This window comes from Pristiophorus japonicus, chromosome 1 (assembly GCF_044704955.1).
Source record: "Pristiophorus japonicus isolate sPriJap1 chromosome 1, sPriJap1.hap1, whole genome shotgun sequence".
Taxonomy (NCBI): Eukaryota; Metazoa; Chordata; class Chondrichthyes; family Pristiophoridae; genus Pristiophorus; species Pristiophorus japonicus.
In genome coordinates this window covers 85,335,985-85,351,631 of record NC_091977.1, presented here as the reverse complement: position 1 = coordinate 85,351,631, position 15,647 = coordinate 85,335,985, and the positions used below count along the sequence as shown (strand labels likewise).

Below are 15,647 nucleotides of genomic sequence, written 5' to 3'. Positions count from 1 at the left end.
GTCTATCCAATGCTAGAAGGCATGAACAACAAAGACAGAAACTACTTGCATTTATGTAACGCCTTGAGGTGTGAGGAGAATAAGATAGTGAGCTAGGATGAGAGAGATTGGGGAAGTGTATGAAAGCTTCGTCAAATAATTAGGATTTTCGGAGTCTTTTTTTAAAGGAGAAGAGAAAGCTAGAGATGCCGAGCGGTTTAGGTTGGGAGTTTCAGAGAGTAGGATCCAGTTGGCTGAGGGAGTAGCACGGAGAGCATTGGGGTAGTTGCGTCTGGAGGTGACAAAGAAATGTAAAAGGGTATTAGCGTGGGATGGAAGAGGTGTTGCGGAGATGGAAGCTAGTGGCCTTTGTGACGGAGAGAATGTGGGGTCCCAAACTTAGCTCCGTGTTGAACAGGACGCCAAGATTGGAAACAGTCTTGTTCATCCTGAAACCGTGGCTGAGGAGGAAGATAAGTCATTGGCAAGGGGGCAGAATTTGCAGTGCTGACTAGAGACAATAGCATAGGTCTTCCCCATGTTGAGTTGGAGAAAGAAGTGACTCAGCCAAGTCTGGATGTCATAAACTTCAATTATTTTGGGTGGAACAATGCAGGGCAGTATCATGGAGCTGGAGCTTGGAGGAGCGGTATTGGAAGAAAATAGCAAGATCTATCATTTTGAACAGTGCAGAGAGGTCAAAGAGGATAAGGAGAGTCGAGAATCGGAGGAGGCAGCCACAGGAGCGGGAGTTTGGGGAGTCAATCAGCCTATAAAAGGCCCGAGAGGTGTCGAGGAGGCCACAGGAGCGGGAGTTCGGGCAGTCGAGCGGCCTATAAAGGCCCGAGAGTTAGAGGAGGTGGCCACAGGAGCGGGAGTTCGGGGAGTCGAGCGACCTATAAAGGCCCGAGAATCGGAGGAGGCGGCCACAGGAGCGGGAGTTCGGGGAATCGAGCGGCCTATAAAGGCCCGAGAGTCGGAGGAGGCGGCCATAGGAGCGTGAGTTCGGGGAGTCGAGCGGCCTATAAAGGCCCGAGAATCGGAGGAGGCGGCCATAGGAGCGGGAGTTCAGGGAGTCGAGCGGCCTATAAAGGCCCGAGAATTAGAGGAGGCGGCCACAGGAGCGGAAGTTTGGGGAGTCGAGCAGCCTATAAAGACCCGAGAGTCAGAGGAGGCGCCACAGAAGCGTGAGTTCGGGGAGTCGAGCGGCCTATAAACACCTGAGAGTCGGAGGAGGCCATCTGGTGCAGGGGCAGAAGGTAAAGAAAGAAGTAGAAAGAAGTAGAAAGAAATCGAAAGATGACGTCACAGCCAAGCGGGTATGTGATTGGCTGGTGGATTGGTGAGTACTTAATCTTTTTTTCTTCTTTTTATTTCGTTAACAGTAGGTAACCTTTGACATTGTTGCCAAGTTAGGTTAATCTAAGGGTTAAGTCATGACAGGAGAGATCGGACACGTGTCATGATCCTCCTGTGCTCTGTGGGAACTCAGGGACGCTTCTAGTGATCCCGACGACTACATGTGCGGGAAGTGTATCCTGCTGCAGCTCCTGACAGACCGCATTGTGGCACTGGAGCTGCGGGTGGATTCACTCTGGAGCATCCGCGATGCTGAGGATGTCGTGAATAGCATGTTTAGTGAGTTGGTCACACCGTAGATAAAGGATACACAGGCAGATAGGGAATGGGTGATCAACAGGAACAACAGTGGAAGGAAGGTAGTGCAGGGGTCCCCTGCGGCCATCCCCCTCTAAAACTGATACACCATTTTGGGTACTGTTGGGGGGGATGATTCATCAGGGGAGGGCAGCAGCAGCGAAGTTCATGGCACCGTGGGTGGCTCTGCTGCACAGGAGGGCAGGAAAAAGAGTGGGAGATCTATAGTGGTAGGGGTTTATATTGTAAGGAGAATAGATAGGCATTTCTGCAGCTGCAATCGAGACTCTAGGATGGTATGTTGCCTCCTTGGTGCAAGGGTCAAGGATGTGTCGGAGCGGCTGCAGGACATTTTAGAGGGGGAGGGTGCACAGCTAGTTGTCGTGGAGCATATAGGTACCAACGATATAAGCAACAAATGGGATGAGGTCCTGCAAGCTGAAGGGGTGGGGGGGGGAGTGTTGGGGGCGGGGGGCAGTATGGGAGGGGGGGAGTGTGCAGGGGGGTGATTTTTTTTAAAAACCTAATCTGAGGAAGGATGTTCTTGATATTGGGGAGTACAGCGAAGGTTCACCAGATTGATTCTTGTGATGGCAGGACTGACATATGAGGAGAGACTGGATCAATTGGGGCTTGTATCCACTGGAGATTAGAAGAATGAGAGGGGATCTCATAGAAACATATAAAATTCTGACGGGATTCGACAGGTTAGAGGCAGGAAGAATGTTTCTGTTGCTGGGGAGTTCCAGAACTAGGGGTCACAGTCTAAGAATAAGGGGTAAGCCATTTAGGACCGAGATGAGGAGAAACTTCTTCACTCAGGGAGTGGTTAACCTGTGGAATTCTCGATCGCAGAAAGTTGTTGAGGCCAGTTCATTAGATATATTCAAAAGGGAGTTAGGTATGGCCCTTACAGTCAAAGGAATCAAAGGGTATGGACAGAAAGCGGGAAAGGGGTACTGAGGTTGAATGATCAGCCATGATCTTATTGAATGGTGGTGCAGGCTCGAAGGGCCGAAAGGCCTGCTCCTCCATCTAATTTCTATGTTTCTATGTTTAGGGAGCTAGGAGTTAAATTAAAAAGTAGGACCTCAAAGGTAGTAATCTCACGATTGCTACCAGTGCCACGTGCTAGTCAGAATAGGAATGGCAGGATAGCTAAGATGAATATGTGGCTTGAGGAGTGGTGCAGAAGTGAGGGATTCAAATTCCTGGGACATTGGAATCGGTTCTGGGGGAGGTGGGACCAGTATAAACCAGACAGTCGGCACCTGGGCAAGACCGGAACCAATGTCCCAGGGGGAGTGTTTGCTAGTGCTGTTGGGGAGAGGTTGAACTAATATGGCAAGGGGATGGGAACCTATGCAGGGAGACAGAGGGAAGTAGAATGGGGGCAGAAGCAAAAGATAGAATAAAGAGTGGAAGACAAAAATCAAAAAGGGCTACATTACAGCAAAATTCTAAAGGGGCAAAGGCTCTGTGCCTCAATGCGAGGAGTATTCGTAACAAGGTGGACGAATTAACTGCGCAGGCAACAATTAACGAATATCATATAATTGGCATCATGGAGTCATGGCTCCAGGGTGCCCAAGACTGGGACCTCAACATCCAGGGGTATTCAACATTTAGGAAGGATAGACAGAAAGGAAAAGAAGGTGGAGTAGCGTTGCTAGTTAAAGAGGAAATTAACACAATAGTAAGGAAAGACATTAGCTTGGATGATGTGGAATCTGTATGGGTGGAGCTACGGAATACCAAAGGGCAGAAAACGCTAGTGGGAGCTGTGTACAGACCACCAAACAGTAGTGGTGAGGTTGGGGACAGCATCAAACAAGAAATTAGGGATGCGTGCAATAAAGGTACAGCAATTATCAAGGGCGACTTTAATCGACATATAGATTGGGCTAACCAAGCTGGTAGCAATACGGTGGAGGAGGATTTCCTGGAGTATATTAGGGATGGTTTTCTAGACCAATATGTCAAGGAACCAACTGGAGAGCTGGCCATCCTAGACTGGGTGATGTGTAATGAGAAAGGACTAAATAGCAATCTTGTTGTGCGAGGCCCCTTGGGGAAGAGCGACCATAATACGGTAGAATTCTTTATTCGGGTGGAGAGTGACACAGTTAATTCAGAGACTAGGGTCCTGAACTTAAGCAAAGGTAACTTCGATGGTATGAGACGTGAATTGGCTAGAATAGATTGGCAAATAAAACTTGAAGGGTTGACGGTGGATAGGCAATGCAAACATTTAAAGACCACATGGATGAACTTCAACAAGTGTGCATCCCTGTCTGGAGTAAAAATAAAACGGGGAAGGTGGCTCAACCGTGGCTAACAAGGAAAATTAAGGATAGTGTTAAATCTAAGTAAGAGGCATATACATTGGCCAGAAAAAGCAAAAAACCTGAGGACTGGGAGAAATTTAGAATTCAGCAGAGGAGGACAAAGGGTTTAATTAGGAGGGGGAAAATAGAGTATGAAAGGAAGCTTGTTGGGAACATAGAAACTGACTGCAAAAGCTTCTATAGATATGTGAAGAGGAAAAGATTAGTGAAGATAAATGTAGGTCCCTTGTAGTCAGATTCAGTGAATTTATAATGGGGAACAAAGAAATGGCAGACCAGTTGAACAAATACTTTGGTGCTGCCTTCACGAATGAAGACACAAATAACATTCCAGAAATACTAGGGGACCGAGGGTCTAGAGAGAAGGAGGAACTGAAGGAAATCCTTATTAGGTGGGACATTGTGTTCGGGAAATTGATGGGATTGAAGGCCGATAAATCCCCAGGGCCTGAAAGTCTGTATCCCAGAGTACTTAAGGAAGTGGCCTGAGAAATATTGGATGCATTGGTGCTCATTTTCCAACTGTCTATTGATTCTGGATCAGTTCCTATGGTCTGGAGGGTAGCTAATGTAACACCACTTTTTAAAAAAGGAGGGCGAGAGAAAACAGGTAATTATACACCGGTTAGCCTGACACAGTAGTGGGGAAAATGTTGGAATCAATTATTAAAGATGAAATAGCAGCGCATTTGGAAAGCAGTGACAGGATCGGTCCAAGTCAGCATGGATTTATAAAGGGAAATCATGCTTGACAAATCTTCTCGAATTTTTTGAGGATGTAACTAGTAGAGTGGACAAGGGAGAACCAGTGGATGTGGTGTATTTGGACTTTCAAAAGGCTTTTGACAAGGTCCCACACAAGAGATTGTTATGGAAAATTAAAGCACATGGTACTGGGGGTAATGTACTAATGTGGATAGAGAACTGGTTGGCAGACAGGAAGCAGAGAGTCGGGATAAAAGGGTCCTTTTTAGAATGGCAGGCAGTGACTAGTGGGGTGCCGCAGTGCTCAGTGCTGGGACCCCAGCTATTTACAATATACATCAATGATTTAGATGAAGGAATTGAGTGTAATATCTCCAAGTTTGCAGATGACACTAAGCTGGCTGGCGGTATGAGCTGTGAGGAGGACGCTAAGAGGCTGCAGGGTGACTCAGACACGTTAGGTGAGTGGGCAAATGCATGGCAGATGCAGTATAATGTGGATAAATGTGAGGTTATCCACTTTGGTGGCAAAAACACAAAGGCAGAATATTATCTGAATGGTGGCAGATTAGGAAAAGGGGAGGTGCAACGAGACCTGGGTGTCATGGTACATCAGTCATTGAAAGTTGGTATGCAGGTACAGCAGGCGGTGAAGAAGGCAAATGGTATGTTGGCCTTCATAGCTAGGGGATTTGAGTATAGGAGCATGGAGGTCTTACTGCAGTTATACAGGGCCTTGGTGAGGCCTCACCTGGAATATTGTGTTCAGTTTTGGTCTCCTAATCTGAGAAAGGACGTTCTTGCTATTGAGGAGTTAAACTAATGTGGCAGGGGGATGGGAACCAATGCAGGGAGACAGAGGGAAACAAAAAGGAGACAAAAGCAAAAGACAGAAAGGAGATGAGTAAAAGTGGAGGGCAGAGAAACCCAAGGCAAAAAACAAAAATGGCCACTGAATGTAAAGGGGCTGCTGGAGGGGTCAAAACTAAAAATCATGGATTAAAAACTAGTATTAAAACACTCTACCTAAACGCACGCAGCATTCGAAATAAAGTAAATGAGTTGACGGCACAAATCGTTACAAATGGGTATGATTTGGTGGCCATTACAGAAACGTGGTTGCAGGGTGGTCAAGACTGGGAATTAAACATACAGGGGTATCTGACGATTCAGAAAGATAGACAAGAAGGGAAAGGAGGTGGGGTAGCTCTGTTAATAAAGAATGATATCAGGGCAGTTGTGAGAGATGATATTGGCTCTAATGAACAAAATGCTGAATCATTGTGGATGGAGATTAGAGATAGTAAGGGGAAAAAGTCACTGGTGGGCATAGTTTATAGGCCCCCAAATAATAACTTCATGGTGGGGCGGGCAATCATCAAGGAAATAATGGAGGCATGTGAAAAAGGAATGGCAGTAATCATGGGGGTTTTAACCTACATATCGATTGGTCAAATCAAATCGCACGGGGTAGCCTGGAGGAGGAATTCATAGAATGCATACGGGATTGTTTCTTAGAACAGTATGTTACAGAACCTACAAGGGAGCGAGCTATCTTAGATCTGGTCCTGTGTAATGAGACAGGAATAATAAACGATCTCCGAGTAAAAGATCCTCTCGGAATGAGTGATCACAGTATGGTTGAATTTGTAATACAGATTGAGGGTGAGGAAGTAGTGTCTCAAACGAGCGTACTATGCTTAAACAAAGGGGACTACAGTGGGATGAGGGCAGAGTTGGCTAAAGTAGACTGGAAACACAGACTAAACTGTGGCACAATTGAGGAACAGTGGAGGACTTTTAAGGAGCTCTTTCATAGTGCTCAACAAAAATATATTCCAATGAAAAAGAAGGGCGGTAAGAGAAGGGATAACCAGCCGTGGATAACCAGGGAAATTAAGGAGAGTATCAAATTAAAAATCAATGCGTATAAGGTGGCCAAGGTTAGTGGGAAAATAGAAGATTGGGAAAATTTTTGAACGACAGCAAAGAAAGACTAAGAAAGCAATAAAGAAAGGAAAGATAGATAGTAAAAGCTTTTACAGATATATAAAACGGAAAAGAGTGAGTAAAGTAAATGTTGGTCCCTTAGAAGATGAGAAGGGGTATTTAATAATGGGAAATGTGGAAATGGCTGAGACCTTAAACAATTATTTTGCTTCTGTCTTCACAGTGGAAGACACAGAGACCATGCCAGAAATTGCTGGTCATAGGAATGTGGGAAGGGAGGACCTGGAGACAATCACTATCACTAGCGGGGTAGTGCTGGACAGGCTAATGGGACTCAAGGTAGACAAGTCCCCTGGTCCTGATGAAATGCATCCCAGGGTATTAAAAGAGATGGCGGAAGTTATAGCAGATGCATTCGTTATAATCTACCAAAATTCTCTGGACTCTGGGGAGGTACCAGCGAATTGGAAAGCAGCTAATGTAACGCCTCTGTTTAAAAAAAGGGGGGCAGACAAAAGGCAGGTAACTATAGGCCGGTTAGTTTAACATCTGAAGTGGGGAAAATGCTTGAAACTATCATTAAGGAAGAAATAGCGGGACATCTAGATAGGAATAGTGCAATCAAGCAGACGCAGCATGGATTCATGAAGGGGAAATCATGTTTAACTAATTTACTGGAATTCTTTGAGGATATAACGAGCATGGTGGATAGAGGTGTACCGATGGATGTGGTATATTTAGATTTTTAAAAGGCATTCGATAAGGTGCCACACAAAAGTTTCCTGCAGAAGATAAAGGTATGCGGAGTCAGAGGAAATGTATTAGCATGGATAGAGAATATGCTGACTGACAGAAAGCAGAGAGTCGGGATAAATGGGTCCTTTTCGGGTTGGAAATCGGTGGTTAGTGGTGTGCCACAGGGATCGGTGCTGGGACGACAACTGTTTACAATATACATAGATGACCTGGAAGAGGGGACAGAGTGTAGTGTAACAAAATTTGCAGATGACACAAAGATTAGTGGGAAAGCGGGTTGTGTAGAGGACACAGAGAGGCTGCAAAGAGATTTAGATAGGTTAAGCAAATGGGCTAAGGTTTGGCAGATGGAATACAATGTCGGAAAGTGTGAGGTCATCCACCTTGGGAATAAAAACAAAAAAAGGGAATAATATTTGAATGGGGAGAAATTACAACATGCTACGGTGCAGAGGGACCTGGGGGTCCTTGTGCATGAAACTCTTTTGAGTTTACCTGCAAAAACATAAACATTAAAACCATGCCACCCGACCTGGGTGACACAGCAGACATTTTCAAGGCCCCTTTTTTTTTTCTTTTTTTTTTTGGTTTTTTTGGGGCGCTAAAATCAAATTTTTCCAGTGCCCCCTATGAAAGGGGAGGGGGACACTAAAAGCACCGGCAATGAAAACAAATTAAACTTTAAAACGTAAAATCAAATTAAAATTTGGTTGCCGGGCGTGATGATGCACTCCAGTCCCTCCGGTGCCCACCTCTCGCGGAAGGCCGCGAGCGTACCGGTGGACACCGCGTGCTCCATCTCCAAGGACACCCTGGACCGGATGTAAGAGCGGAAGAGAGGCAGGCAGTCAGGTTGAACGACCCCCTCGACCGCCCGCTGCCTGGACCGGCTGATGGCACCCTTGGCCGTGCCCAGGAGCAGTCCTACGAGGAGGCCCTCGGACCTACCCGCTCCCCTCCGCACAGGGTGCCCAAAGATCAGGAGAGTGGGACTGAAGTGCAGCCAGAATTTCAGGAGCAGCCCCTTCAAATAATGGAACAGGGGCTTGCAACCTTGTGCACTCAATAAAAACATGGAACACGGACTCCTCCAGACCGGAGAAATTGCAGGCGGCCTGGGAGTCCGTGAACCGGCTTAAAAATTTTCCTTGTGCATGAATCCCAAAAAGTTAGTTTTCAGGTGCAGCAGGTAATCAGGATGGCGAATGGAATGTTTGCCTTCATTGCGAGAGGGATGGAGTACAAAAGCAGGGAGGTCCTTCTGCAACTGTATAGGGTGTTGGTGAGGCCGCACCTGGAGCACTGTGCGCAGTTTTGGTCGCCTTACTGGCTTTGGAGGATATACTGGCTTTGGAGCGGGTACAGAGACGCTTCATGAGGTTGATTCCGGAGATGAGGGGGTTACCTTATGATGATAGATTGAGTAGACTGGGTCTTTACTCATTGGAGTTCAGAAGGATGAGGGGTGATCTTATAGAAACATTTAAAATAATGAAAGAGATAGACAAGATCGAGGCAGAGAGGTTGTTTCCACTGGTCGGGGAGACTAGAACTCGGGGGCACAGCCTCAAAATACAGGGGAGCCAATTTAAAACCGAGTTGCGAAGGAATTTCTTCTCCCAGAGGGTTGTGAATCTGTGGAATTCTCTGCCCAAGGAAGCAGTTGAGGCTAGCTCATTGAATGTATTCAAGTCACAGATAGATAGATTTTGAACTAATAAGGGAATTAAGGGTTATGGGGAGCGGGCGGGTAAGTGGAGCTGAGTCCACGGCCAGATCAGCCATGATCTTGTTGAATGGCGGAGCAGACTCGAGGGGCTAGATGGCCTACTCCTGTTCCTAATTCTTATGTTCTTATGTTCTTATGTTCTTATGAATGCAGTGAAGGTTCACCAGACTGAATTCCGGGATGGCAGGACTGACATATGAGGAGAGGTTGGATCGACTGGGCCTGTATTCACTGGAGTTTAGAAGGATGAGAGGGGATCTCATAGAAACATGTTAAATTCTGACGGGACGGGACAAGTTAGATGCAGGAAGAATGTTCCCGATGTTGGGGAAGTCCAGAGCCAGGTGACACAGTCTAAGGATAAGGGGGTAAGCCATTTAGGACCGAGATGAGAAGGAACTTCTTCACTCAGAGAATTGTTAACCTGTGGAATTCTCTACCGCAGAGTTGTTGATGCCAGTTCATTGGTATATTCAAGAGAGTTAGATATGGCCCTTACGGCTAAAGGGATCAAGGGGTGTGGAGAGAAAGCAGGAAAGGGGTACTGAGGTGAATGATTAGCTATGATTTTATTGAATGGTGGTGCAGGCTCGAAGGGCTGAATGGCCTATTCCTGCACCCCCCTATTTTCTATGTTTCTATGGACACAGATGATACCATTTATAATTTTGTTTAGTGCCATTTTAGTGCTGTGAAACGCGCAAAAGCCAGACTGGAGGGATTCGAACAGGGAGTTGCAGGAGAGATGGCATTGGAGCTCGGAGCGATGACCTGTTAATGACCTTTAAGGGTGTGATATCTTCCCTATGACATCACAAAGCACTCTACACACAATGGCTCCAAACATCATATGTCTTTTATTGTATTTACAGCAGTACTTGCATTACCACAGTCATCCACTCGATGGAGCAGTAGTCCACTAGGTGGAGCAATATTACACTTTCCCCTCCTTAATGAAGAAGTAATCAGAACAAAATAATTATCATACATACGTGCATGGTTATACACAACAAAAGATATGGGCTTATTTTGCCATATTTATAAATCAAACTTAGCCACTGATTTTCTTTTTCAAAGAGGATGCCTTCACTCTCGAACAGAACTTTCCAAACATGTTGTCGAACATAGACTCATTCTCGGCTGAGCCTGAGGAGAGTTTTTCTCCAAGGGAAACCCTTGATTTACATTTGGACTCTCTAAAAATTCAGGCCGTTTGTCTACCTGATTCGGACTCAGACTTAAATTGTGACATTCTCTTGGACTTTTTTCTAGTACATCTGATGTAGGATTTGCTACTGGTACTCTACTTGTAACAAGTCTATCTGACTCATCAGAAATAATCGAATAATTCCAACTTTCAACTCCTTCCACATCTGTCGGTAAAATATAATCGATGTGAACAAACCTAACCTTTCTATGACCAAACATCGTGACCAAATATGTACGAGGACCATATATCTTCACTATTTTACCCGTTAACCACTTTAACCGTTTATGGTGATGGTTCTGCACTCTAACCTTCTGATTAAATTTCACACTTCTCTCTTCCTCTACCTCTATCATGATTCTTTTTCTGTCTTCATTGTTTCTCTTCTACTGACTGTGCCAGATTTGGCTTTAACAATGCGAACCTGGTTCACGGCTGTTGTTTGAGAAACAACTCTGCTGGTATTCTATGTATGAGGAGTACTTTGATAACTAATTAGAAAATTTGCCAATTTGTGGCCCAATGACAACTGCCATTTCTTTGGATTTGGATTCAACATTTGTTTGACAGCACATTTTACAAACTGTACAGTGCGCTCTGCTGCACCACTTAAAGCAGGGTGGTATGGTGGAACTTTTGTATGTTTCACACCATTTCTGCTCATGAACTGTGCAAATTCATCTGAACAAAATCCAACCCATTATCAGACAGTCTCTTCTGGGAGGCCATATGAAGCAAACAATCTTCACAAATTGTCTCGTGTTTTACTTCTTATTTTGGCCAGCCAATTGCTGTGTCATCATACACCTTTGACATAACTGGGTCATCTTTTCAGCTGTGACTGGAAGCTCATCAATGTATGAAAAATAGAACACTTCTTCCCTATTGGGTGTAACTTGTGATAGGGATGGCAACCTAGACTACTGCACCAGCATTACTGTGATCAGCTGATCATCTGTATTTAATGTCATACGTATATGCTGACAAAATCAAAGCCCATCTCTGCATTTGGGCTGCAGTTAATGTTGGAACTGTGGACTTTGGATGGAGGATTGCTGTCAGTGGCTTATGGTCAGTAATGATGGTGAACTTACGACTATACAAGTATTTGTGGAACTTCTTGTCAAATTAATGTCAAAGCTTCCCTTTCGATCTGTGCATACTTACGCTCACTGGCACTGAGAGTGCATGAAGCAAAAGCAATTGGTCTCTCCTCTCCACTATGTAGTACATGAGAGGTCACTGCCCCAAACTCCATAAGGAGAGGCGTCACATGTGAGCTTGATCTCCTTAAATATGTCATCGTGAACTAACATGGTACTCTCTACCAACTGGCTTTTACAATCTTTGAATACTGCATTGCTTCTGACCACTTCTGACCACTTCCAATGGACCTGTTTTTCTCAACAGCTCATTCAGTGGATGTAACATTGTCGCCAAATTTGGCAGGAACTTCTCATAATAGTTCAAAAGACCCAAAATGATCGCAGTTCAGTGACATTCTTGGAAGTGGGTGCATTTCTGATTGCATCCAGCTTCCCCTTAGTTGGATGTAAACCATCTTTGTCTATTCTGTGCCCTAAGTACTCCACTGAGTTTTGAAATAACTCACTGTGGGGAACAGTCACTCGTACTTTGTGCTTCTCTAGCCGTTTGAGCACTTTATTCAATGCGTTATTATGGATTTGCCTGTTTGGTGCTGAAATGAGTATGTCATCTAAATAACATACTACCCATTCAAGGTCTTGCAAAATTTGGTTCATCACCCTTGGAATATGGTGGGGGCGGAATACACTCCAAATGGTAGCCTATTAAATTGATATAGGCCTAGATGAGTAATTATAGTCAAGTATGACCTGGACTCCTCATCTAGTTCATGTTGTAAATAGGCTTTTGTCAGATCTAACTCTGAGAAGATCTGGCCACCTGTCAGCGTTGTGAACAAGTCTTCTAAATTTGGCAGTGTCTTGGATAGATTACCCTCTAGAACTTGGTTTACGATTACTTTATAATCATCACACAACCTTACCTTACTATCTGACTTAGGTACAACAACAATGGGTGTAGCCCAATTACTTAGATCTACCTTAGAGATAATGTTCTCAGTTTTTAGTCTTTTGAGTTCTTGCTCAACTTTCTCCTTGAGTGTGTATGGAATGGGACATGGCTTGCAGTAAACTGGTAACTTGTCGAGATATAGCGATTCTGGTACTCGCTCACGGATGCACCCATGTCGATTTCCATGGGTATCCTAATTCCTGCAAGGTCTATTTGGAGGACAGTACTTCGCATTGAACATCGGTTTACTCTTCAGTCGGCATGCCTTAGCAAGATGCCAAGTTTTCTCGCAGAAGAAACACTCTGCCTTCACATATGGACAGCTTTGAGCAATGTATTGTTCCAGGCACTGATAGCACGACTTCAATGCGCTGTGAACATGGCCAGTTGCTGAGGCCTTGGGGGCCAATTACCTTTTTCTTCTAACCTGCAGGTAATTCACTTCGGTTGTCTGACGATTGGAAATGGCACAAAATTCTCGGGAGCATTGGTCTGCCATATCCATCGACATAGCTGCCTGACAAGCTAAATCAAAAGTCAAGTTATGCATTGTCAACAACTTTCTTCTGATTGCTTCATTTTTCATCCCACAAACAAAGCAGCCACGCAATATTCGGTCCTGAAAGTTTCCGAAATGACAGTGAATGGATAACTTTTTTAAAGCTACAATGTATTCACTGATACCCTCGTCAATCGATTGATCTCATATTCCAAAGTGATAACTTTCAGCAATTTCCAGGGGCTCAAGACTGTAGTGCTGTGTTAACTTGGTTAGAATCTCCTCCAATGGCATGTCCTTTGGCTTGGTGGGAACAAGCACATTTTTCAGGGTTTCACACACCTCGGGGTCTGCTTCAGTCAGGAAAATAGCCCATTTTCTTTCTAATGCCACCCGGTTACGGTTTTCATCATCAGGAACTTCGCCGATACTATTTGCGGTGAAAAACATTTCTAGCCGCTCAACATAGGCTCCAAAAGTTTCTTGGTCGCGATGGAACTCACCCAAGTGCTCTATTATTCCCATAGATGCGGCCATCTGGATTCTGGCTGTTCAGCCAAGTGTGTTTGTAATTTACCTTGGAATCTTAGCTGTTCTGCAAACAAAGAACCTCTCTAATCTCTTTGTTGTTTGGTTGGAATCATCCACCAACAAAAATTTCAGCTAGGGTATCCGATTATCCTATCTTCATCGCTAATGTGATATCTACAACATCACAAAGCACACTACACACAAAATGACTTTAAAAATCATGGGGTAAAAATTCACCTCGCCGGAAACCTGGCAATCCGACCATTTTCCAAGTGTTTTTACCGTCTTGTCAGACGAGGCAGACTCTTGATCCATTTTCAGCTCTTTGGCAATTTTTTTGGAGCGGATCGGAAGCCGGTCATAATGGGGGTGGAAGTGCGACAGTAATTACTGGTGAGGAGCAGAAGTGGGGCCTGGACGGATTCTCGCAGCGGAGCGGTGGTGACGTCATTGCGCATGTGCGCAACCACATCTCTCTCCTCATTTAAAGGGGAGAGAATCAGCAATTGTTTAGGTTCGGCCCAATGGGCCACCAGGGAGGGTTTCGGCTGGGCCAGCGGACTGGCACCCAAGAAGGGTGCCAGGCTGCCTGTTGGCGGCTTGGTGGAACCCGACACAATAATTGTCTCATCGATCGGGAAGTCGGCTGGCAAAAAAACCCAGGGCATCCATGGCAGTGTCCCCTGCCCGTGAAGGGCCGCAGAATACAAGGTGCATGGCGGAGCGTGGATTTTTTTCACCTAAATTTCACAGTGAGTGCCATGGAGGTGCAGGAGAGCAGCCGTGCGTGCTTTGATGATGCGCTTTGAATGGTCGGCAGCAGCTGGATGGAAGTGGGGACCGCCAGAAAATTCCCCAAGGTGAATTTCGATCGTGGCAGCCACTGGACCGGAAGCTGGCAGCTGCTCGACTCCGCCGCATGGCCGCTGCTTTCTGGCAGTAAGTGGCCTTTTTGGGATGCAGCATTTCGCCCCCCATATGTCTTTTATTGTATTTACAGCAGTACTTGCATTACCACGGCGATCCACTAGGTGGAGCAGTAGTCCACTTGGTGGAGCTATATTACAATGGGGAAAGGGAGTAAAGCAGTGGTTGGCATTCTGATTTTTGTGCTATGAGGGCAGCTACATCGCCTCCATCTGAGGCTTTTTCACAACGTTGTGACCGAAATCAGGAATTCAGTGGAGTCCAGTAAATAAGCCTAATTGTCAGTGACATAAACTGGAGTTGCCAAACACTCTCCAGTGAAGTGGTGTAATGCAAGGTCAAGCCTATGGTGGCACATATAGCTTTCCAGGTTCAGCCATACATTGAAGTGGATGCACGATAGTGGGATGGGTAGTCTCACTGTACTGATGGGCAAATCAGAAAGCAGTTCACTATATGCCATATTCCAACAAAAGAACAAAAAACACAAGAAATAAGAGCAGGATTAGGCCATACAGCCTCTCGAGCCTGCCCCGCCATTTAATACGATCATGGCTGATCCGATCATGGACTCAGGTCCACTTCCCCGCCCGCTCCCCGTAATCCCTTATTCCCTTATCGATTAAGAAACTGTCTATCTCTGTCTTAAATTTATTCAATGACCCAGTTTCCTCAGCTCTCTGAGGCAGCGAATTCTACAGATTTACAACCCTCTGAGAAAATAAATTCCTCCTCAACTCAGTTTTAAATGGGCGGCCCCTTATTCTAAGATTATGCTCCCTCATCTCCGGAATCAACCTAGTCAACCTTCTCTGAGCTGCCTCCAAAGCAAGTATATCCTTTCATAAATATGGAAACCAAAACTGTACGCAGTATTCCAGGTGTGGCCTCACCAATACCCTGTATAACTGTAGCAAGACTTCCCTGATTTTATACTCCATCCCCTTTGCAATAAAGGCCAAGATTCCATTGGCCTACCTGATCACTTGCTGTACCTGTATACTATCCTTTTGTGTTTCATGCACCATTGGCAGCTATAGAGCACCCCTGACAGAATGCAGACTGTAAATTCAGCCCAGGAAAGTGTGTGGCATGGAGAGGTATCCATTAAGTAACTTGATTAATAAAATTATATAACGGTCTAGCCTGAAATAAAATAGTGTTATTAAAAGAATATTATACAACCGTCATTATTATTGGTTGTATCATTGTTTGGTTCGCAAAGGTTGGGAGTTGTTCACTCTGTTGCTTTTCATGCTTGAAGTATAAGCTTGACTCGGTTTGAAACAGTCTCACCTCTGA

The 15,647-nt window shown here is 45.2% G+C and overlaps 1 protein-coding gene across 7 annotated transcripts in view; it reads left to right on the top strand.

Moving 5' to 3' along the window:
• Nucleotides 1–15,647, top strand: part of dock8 (dedicator of cytokinesis 8) — a 464,486-nt gene that overhangs the window by 242,199 nt on the left and 206,640 nt on the right. The window lies entirely within an intron of this gene.